At 35.0% G+C, this 11344-nt stretch overlaps 1 long non-coding RNA gene across 4 annotated transcripts in view; it reads right to left on the bottom strand.

The window, feature by feature from the left end:
- Nucleotides 1-283: 283 nt before the first annotated feature.
- Nucleotides 284-11344, bottom strand: part of LOC118660040 — a 32374-nt gene continuing 21313 nt past the window's right edge. For 3 of the 4 annotated variants that reach the window (XR_004968795.1, XR_004968794.1, XR_004968792.1), the window contains 2 exons: nt 9640-9738; nt 4982-5409 (listed from right to left, as the gene is read on the bottom strand). This is a non-coding gene — a long non-coding RNA (uncharacterized LOC118660040). Of the gene's footprint in view, nt 2154-4981; nt 5410-9639; nt 9739-11344 lie in introns of those variants that run through there. The other variant, XR_004968793.1, reaches the window with a different exon arrangement.

The raw sequence follows: 11344 nt of genomic DNA, 5'->3' as shown, positions 1-11344 counted from the left end.
TGCCTCTTAAAATTGAAGGTATTCACTTATCAAAATTTTCTCTGACTATTGTAAGGTATTCGTTGGCAGCCTGTATTCCAATTCCATAGCTAGAAAGAGCCTCAAGGAATGTTAGTGCTCTCATTTTATTAAGATCCTTTTCTTGCCGAAACCGGTTTGGCTCAGTGGATAGAGCGTCGGCCTGCGGACTGAGGGGTCCCAGGTTCGATTCCGGTCAAGGGCATGTACCTGGGTTGCGGGCACATCCCCAGTGGGAGATGTGCAGGAGGCGGCTGATCGATGTTTCTAACTCTCTATCTCTCTCCCTTCCTCTCTGTAAAAAATCAATAAAATATATTTTTAAAAAAAGATCCTTTTCTTAAAATTCAGTGGCATATAACTGAATTTCTGGTTTGATCCCGCTGATAAGAGGACAAATGTAATTGCATTATATTAACTGTTATTTAATGGTTTAATCCAATGAATTGTAGAACTCAATTGGCTGTATTGGAGAAGATTTCGTACGATTCAGCCATACTTTCCTCTCCTCCAAAAAAGACTGCCTCATAAAAATATACTCACTTTAGTTCCAAACATCCATTTATTTTCACAGAACAAAATATTTGGGAGTTTTGATGTATACTCAATTCTATTTGTTGAATTCCTTCAGCAAGTTGACAGTCCAGAAAAGAGATAAGATGTCATAAATCATTTTATAACTAAGGGTAACTTGATAAGTATGCAATAGAGGCTCAGAAAATGTACATGTTAATCTCAGTATACTAGGAATAAATAATGATCTTCAAATACCACTTGGACTTCTTAATGTTGTTGTTTTTTAAATATTTTGAACCACTTAAAAAATTGTTACAGAAGTAATAATAAAAAGATAGCAAAATTTTCATAAGAACTTAAACATAGCAAGGCTAAATGTTTATTTCATTTCACTAATGTTATTCATTATTATTCCATTTTTTCCTAATATCAAAGGTTCATATACTCCAAATTGGAAACATTTTCAGAAAAAAAAAACTGACCGCTCATCAGCTATCATGAATAAAATTGCACTGTATTTATTTATAAGTACTAATTCCAGATTTCAAACTCATATTTACTAGGTTCTAGTATATTATTAATTACATCATCAAAATGCAACAGTTGAATTTTTGAAATCTATGATGGCTCATTTTTTTGTTGAAAAATTATGTAATTTTTATTTCATATGTGCAAACTGTTTTCATATTTAAATTTGTAAGCATTAATTAGAATGATAAACCCAATGATTTTTTATTTATACATTAGCAAATGCCTTCTGATACCTGTCTTCACATTTCTTCAGCATTTGTATATTTAAAAACCATAAATTTTGGCACACTGAATTTATAAAAGATGAAAGAGTATTGTACATACCCTTTTAACAAAATTAAATGGTTCATGTTCTTGCCACAAAATATTGCATGATAAAGTCCTTCCGATTGAAGGACTAACCGAATGAAGATGCCATATTTCCTGTTTCACTCTTTGAAATGTATTGCTCACTTGATTCTTGAATTTGAGAAAATACATTGTCATTTGAAGATTCATGAAATGAGATTTCACTTGACTGATCATTTTCAATTTCCCTAATCATTAGAGTTTAGCATACTGTTATTAGTCTTTTTTGCATTCATCTTCTGATTTGTCTAATCACTGAAACATCTTCCTCTATCAATTTGCTTCTCTTTGTGGTTATGGATGGAAAAAAATTCTAAATTCTAAACTGTGTTCAGTGAAACTAAAAGTAGACCATATAAATGTCTTTAAACTTCTTTTATGCCTTCTTGAATGATGATGCAATATGTACTCAACATGTGGGACAACACATGAGATAATGCTGATTTTTATTACAATTTTACAATTGCATCATCCTTCTAGACAATTCATCACTATTCCATTTTTTATTATTTTAGTCTTTTTTGGCATTGTTGGGAATAATTGACGAATAATAATGAAATAATTCCTAAGTTTATAAAATAGAAAATGTTCAAGGTATAGGTAAAAATAGATCATGAAGATTTCATAATGGGTCCTGGATTTTTTAAATTGCTCAATTGTGCCACATGGTGATTACAAGATACAATGCATTTTATTATGTTTAAAAAATAAGTAATGTTTTTCTTTGTTCCTTGGAAGACCTATAAGAAAAAATAAAAATAAGACATATCAGTCTCTACAAATAATTACAACTGCTTGAAAAAAGAAACTCAAAAACTAATTGGCTCCTATGGACCCTGATAGCATACTGAAAACCAAGAGAACATAATGTGGGGTCATACAAGCCAGGATTTAAATTCTCTGCCTGAGTATTTTTAGCTTTATTCATTGAGTCTCAGTTTCTTCATAAAGCTTAATTCTTAAAGTTTTTTAAATTACAAAATAAAATATGTACAATTCCTCCCCCCCATAATCCTTTGCTTTCTCTTTTACTATGGAAGTTTACTACAAAACTGTTATCAGAGAAAACATACCCCATCTTCCCCCATTGCTAGTGAGATTGAGGTTCTTGGGGTACCGCTGGAATAAAAATTTCCAGAGCCCCCATGAGAGGATGAGATATGGTAGAAAGCTTTATTTCTGTGGAATTACATCCAAAGTCCCATTTCCCTTAGTCCAGTCATAGAAGAAGTATAGCTGGGATTTCAGTAAAGCTAAAAGCAAGGCCAGTGGCCGGAGTTTCCATTCCATGTTGGAGCAGGGTCTAGTACAGCATTAAGCTAGTTGCAGTCCATTTGTCTATTGCATATGAGGTCCACATGGCTGTGGACCATGTGGACAAATGCAGGGAAGCAGGAGCAAAAAAGCCCCACAAGCCCAGAGTCACACAAGTCCCAAGAGAGCCAAGAGCACAAGAGAGTGAACTTTTTTGTTCAGGGTTATGCCTCCCAAATCTTCACATCCTTGCAGTGGCCATGCCCATTCTGTGCAACCGTCTCTGTCCCAGATGTGATTGACAGCAAGCACTTTCCTAGTCCCCCTTAACTTTATGTGTCTATTTTCCCTTTCTTGGGCCCATCTGGAATGTAAAGTTGTAGCTTCCTGATGAAGTTGCCCAAATGACATGCCTATAATGCCTGGCCTTCCCTTTGCTCCTTTTCTATTATTAATAACCAGCTAATTACAATGGTATCAAAACTATAGTTTTCTAGTGTGACATATCAGAGGAGATCTTATGGAAAACATAAAAAGTGAGTCTTGAGACATTGGTAAGATATGCTTATGTGAAATTAAGAATAGAAACATATAAGGTTGAAGAGATATTAATGAAGTATTATTTTGTGACTACCAGTTGTTGAGTGTTTACTCTGCTAGGTTCTTAAATAATCTTACTTTATTCTTATAAAATATTGGGAGGGGTGCCATGACTGTCTTATAGAAGAGGTCATTGAGGTATAGAGAGTTTAAGTGTTTCCTCATGCCCTGTAGGAGATTCAAAGCCAGGCCTGCCCAATTCTAGAGTCTTCAGGAATAAGATCAAATCTCCCTGATTCCCAGCCATAGATGGGAAACCACAAGTGGTTCACTTTGGTTGGCATTTGAAGGACGTGGAAAGAGAATCAGAATTAGAAGCATTGTGCAAGATGGTTTGGAGAGAATGGAATTGGAATGACCTGTTAGGATAAGTGCAAGGAGAGGAAGTAAAGCTTGACCTTGGGAGATGGGATGGAGAGGATTATGATGAGTTCAAAGATGTCCCAGATGTAGAATCATGGAATTTATTATTACAGATACCAAAGGTGAGGAATATAGAAGATTATTCAGAGATTGTTGGCCTGAAAAATCAAAGTGATGACCTAAATAGGGAGTGAAGAAAAGAGTGGATCAAAGCTCAATGGAGTAGGTGGGACTGAAGAAGTAGGGGACTTTGAACTCATCACCTATTCTTAAAGCCACAGATGGTATTCAGTTGCAAAGGGGACTATGTGAAGATTCCCATCCAAACATTATTTCTTAAGCACCTACTAAATACCAAGGTTAATACCAGGTATTTTCATGCACATTACTCATTTAATTCGCACAGCAAACTCTCTGAAGTAGGCCTTTAGATAATCAATCAAGTATGGAGTTTCAGGGAGAGGTCAGTGGTGGAGATGGGGTGGCCAGAGGAGTGAGTGAAATAAGTCAGTGTACAAATACTGAATATCTTCATGTTCAGCTGCCATAGGCCACAGGCTCAGCTCAGCACAGTTAAAGAAATAAGAATACTGAAAGATGATGCTTAACTTTAACAAATTGAGTGGATGATTCTTTGAAAGGAAAAAGAAACTAATAAATAATAGAAAAAATTTAAACCTGAGTTAGATTGTATAATACAGACACTAACTGTTACAAGTTTCAGAGGAGAGACACCTTTGATTCCTGACATTAGGGAAGGTAAAATGCATCTAGAACTTGAAAGATGGATAATATTTGCCTACGTAGTAAAGTATATATAGGGCTTGCTTTGTACATGAGTGAAAGAGAAAATGAATGGGACATGACATAGCAGTGCATATAAAACTGATGTATTTATATGACAGCGAGGATGTCAGACTGGCAAGAGGATACATTAAGATTAGAAAACATTGGGAAATAAGACATGATAAGTTAGTGGTGACAGATTACAGACACTTGCTCAATCAGGCAAAGCCGGTATTTGGCGTGGAAGAGAGTCTTTGAAGGATTTTAAATAGAACAATGACATGACACCAGCATTTGAGAGCGTGATCAGGCAACATTCTGCTTAAGTGATTGGAAATGGGATACAGCTTGTGAAATATCACTAAATCTGATGAGCCTAACACATGAGCCTAAGGCACGCTTCCTAAGCCATTGTTCACATAAGTGGTAATGGGGGACCAGTCTATAATGACTTAAGAAATTAATTTTGCAACTCAAAATGCTACAAATTGTTTTGACACTTTACATTCATACACATAGAAGTTTAAATGAGGTCTAGACATAAATGAAAACAGTGAAATATGTGTGACAGTTTGTTAAAACCACAGTGTAATATGGAAAGGGCTAGAATTGGACCTGTTTATAACCTAAAATGGAGCAAGAGCTGCTTTTCCGTCTCTGGCTGGTTTCTGTTGTTTTGCATTGTTTTTATTTTCACTCTACAGAGGCAGTCACCTAGTGCACGGACATTTCAGGCAGTGAGAGCAGGTGCTTAAGCCCACAGACTTCAGATCCAGGCTGCCTGGCTTCGAATGGAGGTTCCACCCCTTGCCTGAATATGACTTAGTCAAGCGAATCAGTCTCTGTAGGCCTCCATGTCCTCTTCTGTGGAATGAGGGTGATCGGGTTGCAGCATCCATTAGCCGGTGGTCAAAGTGTTCTTGAGCACCCACAGCTCTCTGAGTGTTGACTCTTCTTTAGTAATTGAACACCTAAGAGTTGCTGCAGGTAGAACTTTGTTAGGGAGAGGAAAACATTTTTTCAGAACCACCTCAAAAAAAATAATATCTCAGACCAATTTTGCCCATTCTAGACACCTGATGTCCTTTAGCCTTGGTTCTAGTATCTATTAGATGTGGATAATAATTAAATAATTTACCATGTTATGTTGAAGAGCTTATAAAAACACCCTGCATTACCTACATGCAATGACTTTGGTTTATGTGTCTTCTGGGTGACTTCTAAGAACTATGCTAGATTCTATAGATACAGCAATTAGCAAATAGGGATGATGCTGACTTCTCTAAAATGGAATAATAGACATTATTTTATAGGGTTAATGTATGGGTTAATTCACACACACACACACACACACACACACACACACTCACTCACCTCACATATACTTAAAACACTACCTGACTAGGGCAAACATAATAAGTCCTATTTAAGTTTATAGTGGTGGTGGGGTAGTGGGCTGCCTAAATATAGCAAAATTGTCATTTTTCTACCCACCATTCTATATCTTCCTGATTTAATTACTGTATATCATTATCATTCTCTCCCTAACAAGTTTTGCCTTTCTGCCTTATAGATACCTTCCAGAAACACTTGCCTTTAAATCCCTACTGCCTCATACTTTGCCAGATACATGATGTGTTTATTAAATTGAATTCATGATGTATAGTATTTATCTCACAGAAAACAATTTATTGATGATCATCCCAGAGCATCCCTCTTTATTCATTCCTAGAAATAATCTTGTTATTTAAAAAGCTGACAGGTTTCTAAGCATTGTAAATAGGCCCTTTATAAAGATTCTTAAAGGAGTTATTGGCACTATCTCTAGAGACAGAGGCTCAGAATTAACAGAGCAGGGGTGGCTGTGTGCATCACACACTGCAGGCAGCATACAGAATTAGACAGAGTGACAGGAAAAAGGAGAGAGAACCTATACTTAACTACAGGCGTGCCTAGTTCCTGGGTTTGGCATGCCCCCCTGAAAGTTGCCTTCTGATTTTTTGAACTCTGTGGGAGCTGCTCAAGATAAATGTAGCTGATTTTCATATTTGTCTCAATCAATCCATTAAACATTCTAGTTCTATAAATAGCTGGAATGTACACAGAAATAGATCCAAACACTTCTGAGTGGCAGTGATTCCTCCCATGTTGCTACCACTCTGTGTATGCTTCATGTGATAAAGGGCTTTGGGCCTGGGGAGAGAGCTAGTAAATAAGACTTCTCTCCCCACAATAGAATGTTGATATGATTTTACTTTCTCTGTGCCCATTAAAGGGAACAAAATGAAGGCCTAAGGTTTCATTTGTTTACTCACATTCTCAGGATTTTGTCTCCTACCCTTTTGCAAAAGGTGTCAGATTCTAGAGGGATATCTTTGCTGGGAGGGAGTTTTCATTAAAGTGTTGTTTTGGTCTAACCTTGTCACTATTAATGGCATGGGCCTGCTATCAGGCAAGAATAAATTTCTTCTCAGGTAACCTACTGGGACTATTCAAAGCACATTCCAAAACAGTCTGAAAAGGAACAAATAATACAGAGTAATTTGAATTACTTCATGAAAAGCAAGGAAAATTAAGTCTTAATCAAAGAATTATCAAACTAATTAGATGTTATTTATTAATGTGTCATGTCTTATAATAATCTTATCTGTCACTTTATATGCAAGAGTGCAGATTTAAAAAGCATTCTAGTAATTATGTGAATGTATTCCCCTAGTGCTATTCTAAGGTTCATTTATGTGAACCTAGTTGATAAAGGACAGAGCTTCTAGGACTTTCTAACCATTCAAATAAATACCTTATTTTAAAGATGGAAATTAGTACTCTCCATGCCCATTTTGTATAACCAATTGTAAACTAAGTAGTGTGATATAACTACTTTTAAAGAGACCTCTTTGATAAACAAATATTTCTTATCCATAGCTTTTTTCCTGTATAGGATATTTGTGTACGATGACAATAATGAATTTTGCATTAACACTAATGTTACCATCTGTAAACTGTTCAACAAGTTGCTCAGTACAGTTTGATCAGCTTTATGGCTGCTGTTCTAGCCCAATATAGTCACATTTTGGTTTTCTAAAACATTCTATGTTGCAGCAATAATATAATAATTCTCTCACATTTGAAGACAATACATTTTGGTTATTTATATCCTCATCAACATCAGGTTGATAAACTCAAGGTCACTTGATTAATTTCCAGCAGTCACTGAATCCCTAGTAGGTACTCAATGCTAGTGGTTATAACATGAGTTTCAAAGCAGAAGGAGGTAACAATCTAGGCAAAGATGATTACAATAAAACAATGAACATTATAAAGAAATGAGGGGAGAAAATGGGGAGGTATTAAGTACTAAATAATATGATGCAGATTTTACTCATTATATATGTCTAAAGAGGAGGGGGGACAGAGGTCAGGATGGGCTTCATAAAGCTGTAGGGCTAGTATTTTGTCAGTGCTTATTTTCAGCTTTCTTATGATTGTTATTATTCACTGTTTACAATGAGATCAGCATTTTTTCCTATTTAGGTGGCCAATTTTTTCACCCCAACAGGGAAAAATATGCAGTGATCTAATTTGATGCACTGTTTTAAAATTAATAATACCAAGTGAGCCCGGCTAGCGTGGCTCAGTAGTTGAACAGCAGCCTATGAATCAGGAGGTCATGGTTCGATTCCCGGTCAAGGCACATGCCTGGGTTGTGGGCTCAGTCCCCAGTGGGGGATGTGCAGGAGGCAGCCAATCGATGATTCTCTCTCATCATTGATGTTTCTATCTCTCGCTCCCTCTCCCTTCCTCTCTGAGATCAATAATATATTAAAAAAATAATAATACCAAGTTAGAAATCAATATACAGTAAAAACTGAACAGAGTAACATCTCACAACATAGATGTCATCTACCCCACTGTGTGTCCTTTCAAATTAGACCTCATTATATTTCATGTCTGTCCTTTGTCATTCACTCTTAATTATCCCTATCTCTCTCACATCCCCACTATACTATTTTAGTCAATATTTATGATTTCTGATTGATATGCTGCTTTCCTGAAGGAAAAATTGTCACTTACAAACCACTTTCTATTGAAACTGTCCACAGTGTTTAGGTAATATGCACATGCTTAGTGACATGAGCCATTGTAACAATTATAATCTCGTATAGAAAGTGAGGGAAATAAATAGGAAAAGGACAAAATTGTCATATTGAAACACCCTCTGAAAAACAAACTGATGATTTAATATTTCCTCTCATATGGCTGTTTCATAAGATGTAAACCTTTTCTATTTTCTGTGATGCATGACAATAATTACATTAATAATGATTCCTCCCAGGGGATTATTTTTTGTATAATTATAAATAGCCTCCTGGCAGACACTGGATAAGCAGTGTGTATTGTTTTAAATGCCAAACTAATATTAATTACATACAATTTAAAACAGGAAGAGAAGTTGGATGACTTTCAAATGTGTCATTCAAGTGAGAATATATTTGTAAATTTAATTGTGTCTTTAAGCCTATTAAATAGTAATTATTATCATGTTCCCATTTTATCCTTTATCTATTAAGTGCAAGCATTGAAATATTAAATTTATGTCCTATGCCTGTAATTGAAAAGGTGTGGAGTTTTGTCATCTTTATTAAAGAACCCAGTAGAAAAAGTCCCCCTAAAACAAAACATCAAGTCATTTTTCTCTTCCTGAGGTATATTTCAAAAAACAGAAGGTCCCCTATTAATTGGCTCTATGCTTCTTCCTTGGGCTTTCTGTGTCTCTTTGAATTGCTTATGAACACAGAATATTTTCATGTGTCAGAGACAATTTTTCAAAAAAGAAAAAGGAAATAAATTTTCCCACTGGTGGAAACAAAGAGTAGGACAGTTGCAAAATCCCTTCCCTTTGCCCAGTCTGGAGTGGTGAGGAAATGGCTAAATGGGCAGCTGAAAAGTGTCTAATTGATTTTATTTTTTTATTTTATATGAATGAGATTTCTGTATAAAAGAGAAGCAACACTGTTTTTCAAATGATGAGAATTTGAAATTTCGCAGATATTTAACATTTCACAGCATGACTCCATGGCAAATAGGACATCTGCATTTTAAGTACATGAGATAGTTTTTATGTTTTTTAAATGGAAAATTTAACCCAGCTAATATGTCTTATAAATCTTTTTTTCTACCAACTTTGGCCTTCATACTAAAAGAAAAATATGGAATTAATATTACCTATTTGTCTGCATATTCCATCTTCACTCTCTCCTCCAGGCCTCACCCTATGTACAAATATGATTTGGTGTGGAGTTGAAAGAGATATTGTTCAGATAACTAGAAAAAATATATTTGAGGAAAGAAGAATTAGTAATTCTGAAAGTTTTGAAAACACACCAGTTGACAATGTATTTAGAATTGTGACAATGAGGCCAGGTAATAAGGAAATTTGTCTTAATGTACTGAGCCTCTTTGATGGGTTGCTTGAAGTTAATTCAGCATCTAATTAATGTTAAACAAAACATGACTACTGAAGAAAGCTATATAACTTTGTATATTAGGAAATGAATATTTACAGGTCTTCCAATGGCTATGAGTCATTTTTCATAATAGGTAAAATAACTGTCATTTATATTAACTTTCTAAATAGGTATTAAATAGATAGAAAAACCAAATGAAGTCCAAAAATCTTAATCTTAAATTCGTTCTGCCCTCCATGCAGGACATTGGTTTAGCCACTTATCTTTCTAGAGACCTTTTTTTCCTTTTCATCTAAAACATTAGGACTTCGAAATAGCTGATTTCAAAAGTTTCTTCTACATCCCCAAACTCTATAATTATGATTTGATGCATCTACTTTTGTTAAGTTCCCAACATCAGGTATTCTGTCATAATCGAGGTACAAGAATAAATGGAACAATGATATGATCTTGAATGAGTTTTATTTCCTTTTTTGAGTTGACTATTCCATGAAATTTTTTCTAGTTCATAAATTGAAGATGAAGGGAAAAAAACAGAAATGTTACCTTTATCATTTTTAATCAAAAGAATGTATGAAATATGTATTTGGCTACTTGTCCTTGCTTTCCATCAAAGTGAATATGCAAATATATAATAACACATGGAAATATTAGGGAAGCTTTTTATAGGAAGCAAAGAAATCTTTCTAGTAGAAACATTTTGGCTTGGAGGATGCTCTTTGATCTAAGAAGTTGAAGTTTTGGTGTTTTAGTAGGGTCACATAGCCAATTTACACTAAATAATCCATTTGCTTAAAACTTTCCAAAATCATCAAAAATATGCGAATTAATTACTATTAAAATATATATTATTAGAATAACCCAATGAAATAATTGTGTCCTCTTCTTCATTGTGTTCTGTATATGTCTTCTGGCAAAACTGAGAACTCATAATTCAAGTGACAAAACAATGAAGCCATTAGTCCATACACAGTATCTAGATGGTAAATGAAAAATGTGCTGCCCGTATCTGGGTATAGACTTCTCATTTGCTTCCAGATGTTCACGTTAAATTGTGAATCCTTTATCTCTTTCTCTCTCTTCCCACATCAAATTCATTTAAAAGTCCTACTGGGTTTTAGTCAAAATGTCCTCTGAATTAATCCACCTACCTAAGATTTCTATGTTTTTCATTGACCATATATTTAAAACTAGAGGCCCAATGCACGAAATTCATGTAACAGTAGGCCTTTGCAGCCTTGGCTGCCTGGATCCCTCCCTCACAGCTGTGGCAGCTGCAGCCCTGGCTTCATCCTGGAAGGACATCTGGTCTAATTAGCATATTACCCTTTTATTATTATAGATTGCCACCTATTATTCTGAATAGCATTTCTGATTACTCTTTCTTGATACATTTTAAAATAGGGTACTTATTTCCATTTTACTTATTTAGTTGATGTGTTTTGTCCCTTTCAATAGAATCT

Source organism: Myotis myotis, unplaced genomic scaffold (genome assembly GCF_014108235.1).
Source record: "Myotis myotis isolate mMyoMyo1 unplaced genomic scaffold, mMyoMyo1.p scaffold_m19_p_7, whole genome shotgun sequence".
NCBI classification, from domain to species: domain Eukaryota; kingdom Metazoa; phylum Chordata; class Mammalia; order Chiroptera; family Vespertilionidae; genus Myotis; species Myotis myotis.
Note: the sequence above shows the minus strand (reverse complement) of the source record. Positions and strands in the feature narration are given on the sequence as shown.